This window comes from Cygnus atratus, chromosome 5 (genome assembly GCF_013377495.2).
Source record: "Cygnus atratus isolate AKBS03 ecotype Queensland, Australia chromosome 5, CAtr_DNAZoo_HiC_assembly, whole genome shotgun sequence".
NCBI classification, from domain to species: domain Eukaryota; kingdom Metazoa; phylum Chordata; class Aves; order Anseriformes; family Anatidae; genus Cygnus; species Cygnus atratus.
Window position 1 is genome coordinate 14,792,759 of NC_066366.1, and position 12,689 is coordinate 14,805,447.

Sequence of the window (12,689 nt, forward strand, 5' to 3'; positions counted from 1 at the left end):
TACAGGAAAATGCCATTACCCTGGTATATAGGTATATAAAGGCATATATCACTAAAAACCTCAGAAAAAAATGTTAGAATACAAAGTAAAATATGAAAATTTATGAAACAATGAAATACTAAATGAATAATTTTCAACTTTCTTTCCATTCAGTAAGAGAAGCTTGAGGGAGGAAATAATGACAGACTGGTGGCAAACTAACCTAAATTTCAAAGTTTATTTTATAAAAATAAATTAGTAAATGAATGATGTAAATTGATACTACAGATTAAGATATAAACCATTCCCACTGAAATGGACTAAATCTATTTGTCTCTACAATGAAGGCTGGGCTAGCACTAGAGAAAGATATAATTTTCATATGTAACAGCAGGAAAATAAGGAAAGCTTGCAAAACAGGCAAGTAGAGAAGGCAAGGATTTACTGGAGTTGGAAAAGAAGGCAGGCACAGTGGTGAGGAGTAGAATTGTTCTTTGATGTCCAGGCCTGTCGGGCAACTGCTGCCCCAAACGGTCTCTCAAAGTGAGAAGACTTTCTAAAGATTTTTATAATGTGCATTTAAGTAACCAGTGACAAGATTTCAGAAGTATTTCCACTCTATTTACTACTTCTCCTGCTGCCATCCATCCAGTTCTTTCCACTGCTGCCCAAGACAGAGGGGTCAGGATCAAGATAACATTATTCTGAGAGGGTCATTGTAATTCTTTCCAGAAAATTAGGCACAAATATTATCTTTGAAGAGAATTGCATAATTGCAGAACCGAGAGGTTCACTAATTAGCATAAAAACTAAACTGTACTTTTTTAATACTGTCAAGGTTTTAGAGCTTTTCTTTAAACGAACACAGAAAAAATACTTTTAATCTTTTTATATCTATGGTAAAATTTTCAATGTGAAATTTTACTGGCCTAGATAAATGCACAGGAAAAAAAAGAAAAAAGAAAAAAGAAAAAAGAAAAAAGAAAAAAGAGAGGGAGAGAGAGAAAGAACGAAATACCTTTGCCATTACTATTGGAGAATTTCTTCCCAGAGGTGAATATTGACATATTGACATAGTGGTAGCCCAAATTGCTGAATGTAACGAAGCAGCTGACCTGAACAGTTTTCACAGGACACACTAGCCCACCCCATCACAGTTTCATAAGAATCTTCATCTCCCATTTTGAATTCAGTGGTCAAGACCCTGTCTGGACACTGACATAGTCTGCCCTATATAGCCTGCCTTAACAAGGTTGCATTAGGCAGAAACTGTGGGTCAATTTTTATTTCATGTAGGACCTTGAAATACTGTACTGGGAATAAGATGTTAGAATCACTATTATTTAGGCGTACAAATTAACTTGTAAATAAGTTGTTTTCAAAATAAACTACATAAAATCACACTTAGTTTACAAATGTTAGTTTATAAACTTGCCACTACAAATAATTCATTAAAAAATCACATTAAAACACACCATATCATTGCAGAAGTTGTAGCAGACAAATAAATGTTAAAGGCAGGGGGGACACCTTTATTTTAGAAGAGAAGACAGAGGGGTTAGTTCTCATGGTATCAATGTAGTCATGTTGATCAGTAAGTTATGATCATCTCTTCATCCGCCTTGGTCATACATTATTTGGTATATGATGCTTACGAAATTATGCATTACAGCTCTACCAGCTCCAAAAGTATTTGATTGTGATTAACATGATTTCCATGGTTATCAAAGGAATTAATAGTGATTTATTACTTATTATATTGCCTTCAATAAAACTGAACAGAGACATTACTTTAATATGAATCGCATATATTCCTGATCTGTAACTTTTGGACACTGCTTCCATTGCTTTTATTTTTGCTGAATCTAACATTACTTTCTTTCAATTCTTTCCGTGTCACTGATTTCATTTGACTAATATTAAAGTACCTTTTGCCTGAGTACTGTATATGTGTCCTGAAATTATAATTATTATTATTTTTTAATTATTTTAAAGATGTGCAAAAATGGGGGTTGATAAATACTCCAGTGAAGCTGCTCAGGCATTAAGCTGTCCTGTCCTCTTGTAACCTATCTGGAGGCTGTGATTTCTCAGTTTCTTTGACACTTATTATTTTTCTTTCCAAGCTGACAAGTTCCATATTTATCACAGGGGATATCACTTTCAAATCACTTCTTTGTGATTGCTAGAAAGGGTATTACATTAGTTTTGCAACTAAAAGAAAAGCAGATTCCAAATAATTCTGCAGGAAAATATGAGAATGAAAGTGGATGTGTAGCAATCACCAGTCACTTTGGAGATCAAATAAAATTAGAATGATAAAAACAAAATTCAAAGTAGGTTAGAATATGCAAAATTTTCTTCAGTGGACAGTTTTCAACTGTGAGTGAACATGCCTTTATGCATTTGAGTTATTTACAGAGAGTCTTTAAGCCACAGGCAGATAAAAGAACACACGTGAAGGCCAAATGGGGCTATGTCCTTACTATATTGAGCTACTTTTATAAGTGTAGTGAGGACATATTCACTGAGTTATTTTTGGAAAGACTTCAGCTTTTGAGTGATAGTAATACTAGCATGACTTTTGCTGAACTGTGACACAAAATCTTATTATGGTGTTATCCTAAAGATGGATCTGTGGTTAAACTATGTTACAGTTGTGTCTTTGTCTGCTGTTTACTGCTATGCTGTTTCCTTTCAATTCTCATCTAGGTGTCATTATTCATCTTCTGTCCTTTAACTTCTGCTCCCTATGGAGCAGAAACTATTACTGTGTATTTATGTGAGTGAGACTGAACCGGGTTCTGTGACTTGATCTTGTAGCTGCTGGTTCGTTTTCAAAATATTATAAGGAATTAGAAATAGTAGTAATCATAATAAATAAGCAGACTGATTAAATTGCATTTCTACTCTGAGAAGGACAGCGAACATTTTTTATGTTGGTTGTGGCATTTCCTGAAGAAATAACAAGTGTCAAATGCATATGCAGATGTGTGCATTTGTATACTAGAGAATGAAGTGAGAAAAAGTGTTCCCAGAAGATTATGCAGAGAAACATTTATTGCACAAATATGCACAGGACAGTGAAGACATAAAGAGTAAGCAAGCATGTTTCAGAGCAAAAATTTGTATTCCTTGTGTGTCACTTAAATTTCAAATATGACTTCAATGTTACTCTCTGGTATTTGAGAATCTGTCTGTTCTAATACCTGTCACATGGTGTTTGAATATCATTCTGCACTTACAAAGTATATTTTTTCTCAGATAGCTTTAAATGTTTTACAGGCATTAAAGCACTGAATCTCTAAGATGCTGCATGAAGCAGGGAATCATTGTTATTTTAATTATCCCACATATTTATCTTATACTTGTGCAGTTTTTACAGTACATCTGTGACATTAACACTGAAATCTAATGATGTAAACCATTAGTCTTAAACTTCCTTTTAATAAAATAAAAGAAATATATACAAAATACTACATTTTCATTCAAAGATAGTAGTAGCAAGCTCAGAGTGGTATCACTGGGAAAAAAAGAAAAAAACGTTTGGCTAATATATTAAGAAATCAATATGGTTATCTTTTATGTCTAAGATGCAAAGCATAGAATGATCATCAATCATTAAAATACTGTCAGTGAAAGATTATGAAATAGTACCTGTTCATCATAGTTACATTTTTTTCCTGACTTTTCATTTCTTTATATTCTTTCTCTTTAGCAAGCAATATATCCGCTAAAGAACATAGTTATGTATCAGGAGGTTTTCCTCTAGGAAAACTAGAACCTGACATAGTGGTGTTTGTAAAGAACAAGATCTGCCACAGAGTGTGGTTCAACCTTCTGAACCTAACCAATGCCATAAACTTCCACTTAGGACAGTTATATATTCCCCTCTACTATAATTAAAAGTCTTATATTTATCATTTGTTATCCTGTCTAAAAATTACGAGCCTTTCCCCACTCTGTTGAAGGAAACGAGTCTAAAAGACTTCACGTGGCCTCACCACATACTGTGAGAGTAAAACATCATGACATTTGGTGAGCGCAACTTGTGCCAGCTAATGATAGCTAAATTTGAATACTCTCTCCTTGTTTGAATACCAGCCTTAACTCCTTTACTCTGCTTGAAATCAATTAAATTCATTAACTTCAGAACATTAATTTGTAATTTACTGCAATCTTCCTATAATATGAATGAAGCCTGGATTTCTCCTCACTAGATAATATCCCAGTGGTAACAGTCTTGGGCTTCTGGGATACCTTGCGCCTTGACTGATGTGCTGTGCTTTGGGATTTATTGACATCTCTTTCATTTTCACTTTCAAAACTAAACACTCAAAGGTCATGATCCTGCAATACTTACACACTTGGCCTTTAAGGATTTTAAAGGAGTGGGAATTAAATAAGATTTGAAAATCATTTCAAGTGGGACACACAGCAGGTCACCAGCTGAAGCAGCACTATGCTGTGGTAGGGTATGCACCTTGGTATGCTGGGGGACATGAGCAATTCTCCACCCACCTACACAGGTCGGATGATAATTGTAAATTTTTTCAAGACAGCATGACATTTCCTGCTTATTATAGTCCAATTAGCAACATATGCAGCAGCTGGTGAAAGTATGGATGCTGAGAACATTTTCAATAGAAAAGCCATTTCACATAACCATGAATGAACATCTTGGGACTGTTTACTAACAGGTACTTCTATTCCTTCAAATGTGCTTGCTTTTTTTTTTCATTCTATTAACCACCATCTAACTCCTGAGACTGGTAAGAGAGTGGAATACATGTTATCTTAAAAATAATAAAAAAATAATAAAGGTAATATAATAATAGTGATGTATAATAATAACATATAATAATAACAATATTAATATTAATAATAATAATATGTAACACTTGGGGGGTTGTCTTACTTTTATATTGTCCTAAAACATTGTTTATGCACAGAATACAGGGAATAAAAAATAATTGTGGACTACTGTAATAAAACTTCAGTCCATTATGGAAAAATCTGCATTTCAGTTTCTACAATAGACAGATAGATGAATGTAGCATATCTGTCACAAGGAAAATGCAAAGCTTAAAGCGTTAATATTTTTGTAGTGCGTGGAAGAAGAGTTATGCTTTATAATACTCATGAGGAAATCAAGTACTATGTATCATTATTTTTAATACTTTATTCTCAGAGAGAGAAAATAACAGTTTCCAAGCTTGAGAATTTTTTGAACAATGTCTTGTATTTGTTCTTGAATCTATTACACTAGCAGCTAAAGGACTGGAGACTGGAATACCCATAGTGCCTCTTCCTTTCATACCTGTTGAGGAGGTTTGGTCAGCATTGTTTTTGCTGGTGCAGTATGACTGCTGAGATATCATCAATAAGTAGGTATGGACCTCAATAAGGGTGCTAGATTTACTTCCCAAAAGGCAGTTATATGCATTATTTCTAATTTGGCAGGTCAACATGCAGGTAGAGCAGCTTCTGGCTTTTCTGTTTGGAGGATCATCCAGACAAGTGTTTAAACATCCATTCTGGTGTCTACTAACAGTAGATATCAACAGGCTCAGATCCCTTAATGTAGAAAAACTATTCTTTGAGATGAAAAGTTACATTGTTTGGCATAAAACTTCTTCAGTTCTCTCATCCTGAAGCTTTCTTGGTTTCCATCTAGCCTATATTCAGTTTGCATCTGGTTCTCAGGTTGCTTACAGTTTTGCACAGTACAGCCCAAGTTTTTATAACTCCAAAGGACTTAAGGATCATCAGTATGCAGGGTTGTCCTGCTCATATCTTCTTTGATCTGACAACTGACTGTAATGTCATCTTGAATGAGATGCTATCACACCCAGTATCATGATCCTGTGACATCTGTCGAGTCCCTGTTTCCAGTTAAGATAGCCTTGAAATATCTTTGAGTACTACAGCTTTGCAGTCCTGCATTCCCCCGCAAAGAATCTTCATGTTACAGGCCAGATGAGGATCACATTTATAAATCCAGGAAAGAAGCTCCAATATCATTTAAGCTCTTGTAGCTGTAAAACAATACATTTGAAATAGGAAGCATACTTTTGCCTAATTTCTGCAAAATATATTGACGGTTTGAGATCCATCTCCATTTCATCTTCAAAAATTGTGCTACACTCTAGTTGTAGGCACATTCGTTTGTTTTAGAGAGACAGCAGATATTAACAAAATCCAACAATTATTTTTCACCTGAGTAATTATTTGCATGAAAATGATTAGGGAAAGACAGCAAGTGATATCTGTCTGTAGTTGTATTGAGGAGATATTTGATGGAAAAGGCATGTAGTTATAAGCAGAAATATGCAACTAGATGAAGAATTTTTTCTTAAAAATAATTGGTAGTTTGAATGCAGATGTTTAGAGGAGCCATGTGAAACTCTGCATAAATTCATGTAATATCACTAAAATTCTTTAGAAGTCTTTTTTTTTTTTTTTAAAGGGAAGTAGTTCATCTAAGATAATGTATTTTTTCCGTATTAACATTAATAATTTTGTTTTAAACTGCATAATATTGTGGGAAATAAAGAAATGCATCTATGTAGCCTAACAGGTTATATATAATTTAGTGTACTAAGCAAAGCTAAGGCACAGAACTGGCAAACTATCACCCTCAACTGTTATTAGCGTCTTCCCTGTTTAGCTTTGTCCTGTCTGAAGTGGTTCTCTTCAAGGCAATACTTCTGTATGGCCAAGAGGATAAAACATTCTGAACAGGCAATACGCAAAGAGCCACCACATGTTTTGCTCACTTTTTTTATTAATTTTCTAACAGTGTTATTCAATATTGTTGTAATTTTTTTCTCCAGCTAACATTATAGGCCTTCATACCACAACCAGTGGCAAGCAGCGCTCACCCTGAGGTTCATGCTATTAAAAACATTCTAATGTACTGTAATAGGGTCCTTATATTAATATTAGACAAGCAGAAAGCACATCAAATAGAATTAACAATAACTGAAACTTTTGCAAACCCAGGGCCAGCCTCTGTCAAGCACAGATACAGCCTGTGTCACTTAGACTTAGAACCATCAAACACTTCCAGGCCCTGTTTTATTTGCCACTGTGGATATGTTCTCACGTATACACAGCACATATGTCCCATACTTAAAGGCTAAACTTGTAGACTAAAATTTTGCTGCTTTGCATAGAGCAGAAATAGGAAACATTTTTCAACTGAAACTGCAACTATCATCTCAGGGACACGGGAAGCATGCTCCATCTGGTTTCTGGTATAGTCTTTAAAAAAATTACTTTCTTGCTTATGAAAACCATAGCAAAATATGGTCTGCTGATGGAAATGAATCTGTACAGTCAGTTTTAGAAATCAGCCAAATAAGGGACTTGAACGATAACCCTGAGACACATGTTAGATGGAGTCATTATCAAAACTATTGTAACTGATTTTTTTCTGTTTAATTATATTTTTAATGAAAAGATAAAAATTATATAAATCCATTTATTTTGTATTTTTTTGTCAAATTAAGTAATATTCTATCATTTTAAATAAAGAAAATCTGTATGTCCAAATATGTTACTGGAAAGTGACTTCAAATTTCCAAGCAGATATGTAGTAGCTGAAGAAAAACCACAATCTCTTAAATAATCATTTTAGCATCTGGGGTTTCATTTCACCTTAGTGATGACCTAGTTTAACCCTACTTAATCTTTGATAGATCATGAAAAAACTGCCCAGGTTGGTATGGCTGAATACATAGCAAACAGCTGAGCTGGACCACGATTTGTAATTAAAATTATACTTACTGAAAACAAACAAGTACAGATGAAATAGATCAGAAAAAGAGGAATGAGTGGATAAAACCTTTGTTACTCTCCAGAGATAACCGTTACATCCCTTTTTCATGCTCTCGGAGCTTATAAGTGAGTTTCTGACAGCTTTTAATTGCAGCACAGGGTAGTATTCCAAAATCCTTATGTGTTGCCTTATTCCAGAATTTTAGTTCCACAAAGTTGTATCTATGGTGGGAAAATATATATCAATAACCATTATAAATGGTTACTATATATGGTTACTATACTGCATGTGTCAGACACTACTACATTGAATATTTTTTGAGGTAACTTCAGCCTTCTGTTGAGCTTGCAGAAAATTTACTATAACCCCCATTCTTTCTTTTTCATGGGAAAGGTTTTACATAATGACTTAGAGTTAGTTCTGCTTACCATTGTCAGTTAACAGTCTACTAGACAGAGTAGAGCATTATTATCTGCATGCGTATAAGATTCAGATATTGTCCAGAATAGATAGGTGTGATTTGGTCCGTCATGTCATTATGAAACAGGTGATGGTCTTGTTGCAGTGGAGGAGAGTGTGTACACACAGTTATTTTCACGGCTCCGTGCATGTCTCCTGTATACCATGCAAGTGCAGGCCACGATCTCTTTTTGCCTACTAAAAAAAAGAAAAAAAAAAAAAAGGATGTTATTTGTCACAAATAAATCGATTGGAAAGATGAGTTAAGATGAGTTATTTCTTATCAATACTCTTTAACCAATCCTGGCTTTACACAGCTCATCAAGGTCTTCCCTTTCAGCACCTTTCACGATATTGGGAGAAAGTAAAAGAAAAGCAAACAAGCAAAAAGGCTTCACACTAGCCTGAGGCTAAAGTAAATGTATTTTAAAACTGTGCCCAACCACTGTGACAAGAGCAGTGTGCTGTAAAGAGGCTGGCAGCATCCAGCTGGTGAAATTATATCTTGTTTGTATGGCAAACACTTAATAACGTTTTGCTGTGTTGATGGAAATGATTAATGCAGGTCTGACTGTAGGATGTCCATAACCAAGAAAGGCATATTTAGAAAGTGTCTTTTTGTCTCCAGAGCAGTAGAATATGCCTTGACTGCAAAGAAGCACAACTGCAGAGTGCAGTGATATAAAAGCTGATTTAGCCATAGAACCCCCCGCAAATTCCTAAGTAGTCCTCTGAGATATTACACAGTGCTAAAACTGGGTATCTTTCACTGAGCAAAGTACTCAGGTCAGGGATCAGAATTCACACCATTGTATCCCAAGCAATTCCTCAGCAGTCATAATTATATCAGAAAATGAAATTATTTCTACAATCCTGAATGTTTTGTGATTTATCTTCTCCTTGTATGAGTCTTAGAGAATTCAAACAAAAATGCTCACTTATACATCATACACCCTGAATGTGAAAACAAGTTCCTCCAGCTTGTGTGATTAAGACCTTTCTTTTTAGAGCAAATGACTTTCCTAATACAGCATCATTACAAAAATCATTCTAAACACCAAAGAAATGCAGCAATGCCTTAAAAAACAAACAAAAAAGGAAACAACGGCAACAAAAGATTGTGAAGTATTTGTCTAGTCAAGGTTCTGTTACTTTATCACAGTGTTACTTCGCTGCAGGCACTTAATTTTAAAATTGGTGTCTTTGATTTTCTTTCTATTAGAGCTGTGAGAGTTTTGGAAAGCAAGCTTGATGAGTTGGTTATCTTTTATTATATAAATAAATACCTTAATTAATTTAATTAAATGAAGCTCATAAGCCCTAGCAGCAGTTTAATTAGAATCAATGGAGAAATTAAAAATGATTTAAAATGAGGCCAATGTGAAATAAATCAGAGGGAAGACACTACAGAAAATAGAAATAAAAAGCCCTACAAGAATCTACATTTTGGCTGAGTTTAGCTAATCACAATTAGAACAGCAAATGGTAAATCACATTAAAACTCACTTTGAGCTTGAAGTTTGGAGCTCATAATGGTGATGTGGTGATGTGCCACTGTGCAGCAATGAGCAATATTTATGCCGAGCTTTAGGATACATGTTTAAACAATTGTAAACATGGATTTTTCTTTCGTGATATATTCCTTGAAAAGGCAAATACTGTGACAAAGATTTATTACAGGCTTTATTTAGTACAGAGAATTTCACTGTAAGCTGTACCTAAATTCAAATCTAGATCTTCAGAGTAGAAAGAAGAGCTCCATTGTCCATTCTGAAGTAAAGCCCTTTAGTAAAAGTTTCACAGCCTTTCTTTTCAGACATATTATGTAATTAAGTAGGAAAGTGAAAATTAGGACTACAGAGTTTCATTGCTAGATCTGATGGTGGGAGAGCAACTTATTTTCTCTGAGTCTTAGTTTTCATGGAGCTTAATCGCTTGTTTTTAAAAAAGTGCGTTGGGAATGAAAGTTAGTGCTTATGCTTGGATGATTATTTCAAGTCCTCCAATACGATTTGCAGCCTATACAGTTGTGTCAGCATAACTGGGATTTTTTTATAAAGGAGATTTATGAAATGGTCCAGGTTAAAAAAAAAAAAAAAAAAAAAAAAAAGAGAGATAAAATTGTGGTTATTTACTTATTTCTGATATGTTTTCAATCATTTAGTTTATACTTTTGTATCAAAACAGCCAAAGGGGTAATAAACTACTCCTGGGATAGGAGTGAGCTGGGGGTAAGATTACTGGAAATTTTGATAGTCAACTTTGCTACCAAAAATGTGTTGAGTAAATACACAGCAGCGTCTTTCAAACTCACTGGAAAGGATTTCACTGTCTTCCATTCTGTCAGGTGACAGGCTGACAACTGAAATGTTAAATTTTGTGTATTATCACCAAAAATAGTTTCCTGCTTTCTGAAATGTTACCTTAAACTCTCAACATGAAAAGCTATTTGCACATTGAGGCATGATTCAGTAGTTTTGCCTTTATCAGTGCCTAACATCTCAAAAAGAAACAAACAAAAAAAGCATATTTCATTTCCCCCTATATTTTGAGCTTATTTGTGCTGTTAAAAAAAAAAAAAAAAGTCAAGACTTTATTTGATTAGAGCTTTCAATGCCTCTGAAATTCATACAGTTCTATAATTGTTTGCATTTTTAAATGCATAAATAAATTGAAAAGTAAACTGTTACTCTTGAGTACGCATTTTTGTAGCAAGAGGTTTTCTCCAAGCAGATCTGTAGGGAAATAAGACTGTCAAATCATTAGATAACATTATTTTGTAATTTTGCTTCTGGATGTGATAATGTTCTGATGCAATTTCAGAAGTCACGGAAATCCCTTAAGCTTTGCTATGAGGTTTTGCTCATTTTTTAAAATGTGATTCTTGAAACTATCAGGATTTATGCAACAGAGGGATTACCAGAGAACAACATCACTGGGATAGTGTTGCGTCATTTAGTGCAGGGGAGCAGAAAAAGAAGAATAATGGAAGGAAAATCAGGCTAAACATGGATCAGAGGGACAGCAGACATACTGCTGGAGCTGGCACAGGACAACCAATAAAAATGTCATCCTTTGGCACCAATGCCTCAAAGGTTTTTTATCAGTGCTCTGGAAGACCAAATTGCCTCGCTGTGGTGCAGTGCTGATTCAATAAATACTAATAATGAAATACATCTGTGATGATATAAAAGAACATAGAGCTGATGACATTGCTGCCAAAAGAGACATATGGATATTAATGGTAAAGCTTCCCTTATCCCAAGTTAGTGTGTTTTACATGGCCACCAAGAGATTCTTAAACACCTTTCTCGTTAGGCATCATAGAAGGCACTCCAGATAGTACTTATGGTAGAAATTAATTAGTCTAAGAGGATATTTCACGGAAGTCCTTTTTGAGTTTCTGTTTCTGTTACTTCCTTCCTTGTACTGTTAGCTTAAATTTCAGGCTCTCAAGGCAGAATTCATTAGAAACTGCTAAACTGTAAGGAAGAAACCAAAAATTAAATAGCCTTCATTCTGACTGATAAATCCTTCTATACTGACCAAAGCTCAGCGCAATGTGAGTGATTTGGCACACAGTATCTGGGTGCATCCAGTATGCATGATCAGACCAGGGTTGAGACTGGGTGTACTTGTTCCATCACACTGAGCTTCTTACCTATGTAGTCCTTGGGTCAGTGAAAGACTGGGATATGGGCACAACAGTAGTAGCTCAGGTGTTTGTGGGAGTGAACTGAAGTGGTGCTGTGTTGATGCATCCCAATCAAGGTTGATGACAGACATTTGCTCTTCTCTCTGTCCTTCTTCAGAGTAAAGTCAAACAAATTTGATTAAATCACATGTAATGGGTAGTGGGAAAGTATTCATATATAAGTGCATTGCCCTCGTTGGCAAATCATGAGACCACAGCCATCTGTACAAACAATTTTTCACCTCTGTTTCTCTTTAAAGTCAAGAATTTTAAATTAAGCTATCTGTGATCTTCACTGATATGACTAATTATACTGGAACAGAAGGAGGACAAGGCCTCTGGCTGGGAGGCCAACATAGTACTCTTCACCTCTCCTATAAGGCAATTTGTGCCCTAATCCAGACAAAGTAAGGCTAGGTCTTAGGATCTAATTGCAAGTAGCAAATCCAGATTATGCTTGTAGACATGATCTATTGTATAATTAAACATACATAGAAATATATAGCTATGTATTCTTTTAAAACCAATGTTCTGCTCCAGTATAAACACAACAGTAGTCAAATCAGAGAATCCCAGACATTGAATACCAACTTCCCAGTTCAAAATTAAATCAAATCCATATTCTGGCTAGGTTTTAATGGTCCACCTGCATGGGGATATTTATTAACATAAAACCTAAGCTATATAACTAATGTAATACTACTATACTTAAAAATATAAATGAATTAAACAGGTTAAAAAAAAAAAAAGTCTACACAGCAAATTATATTGTTG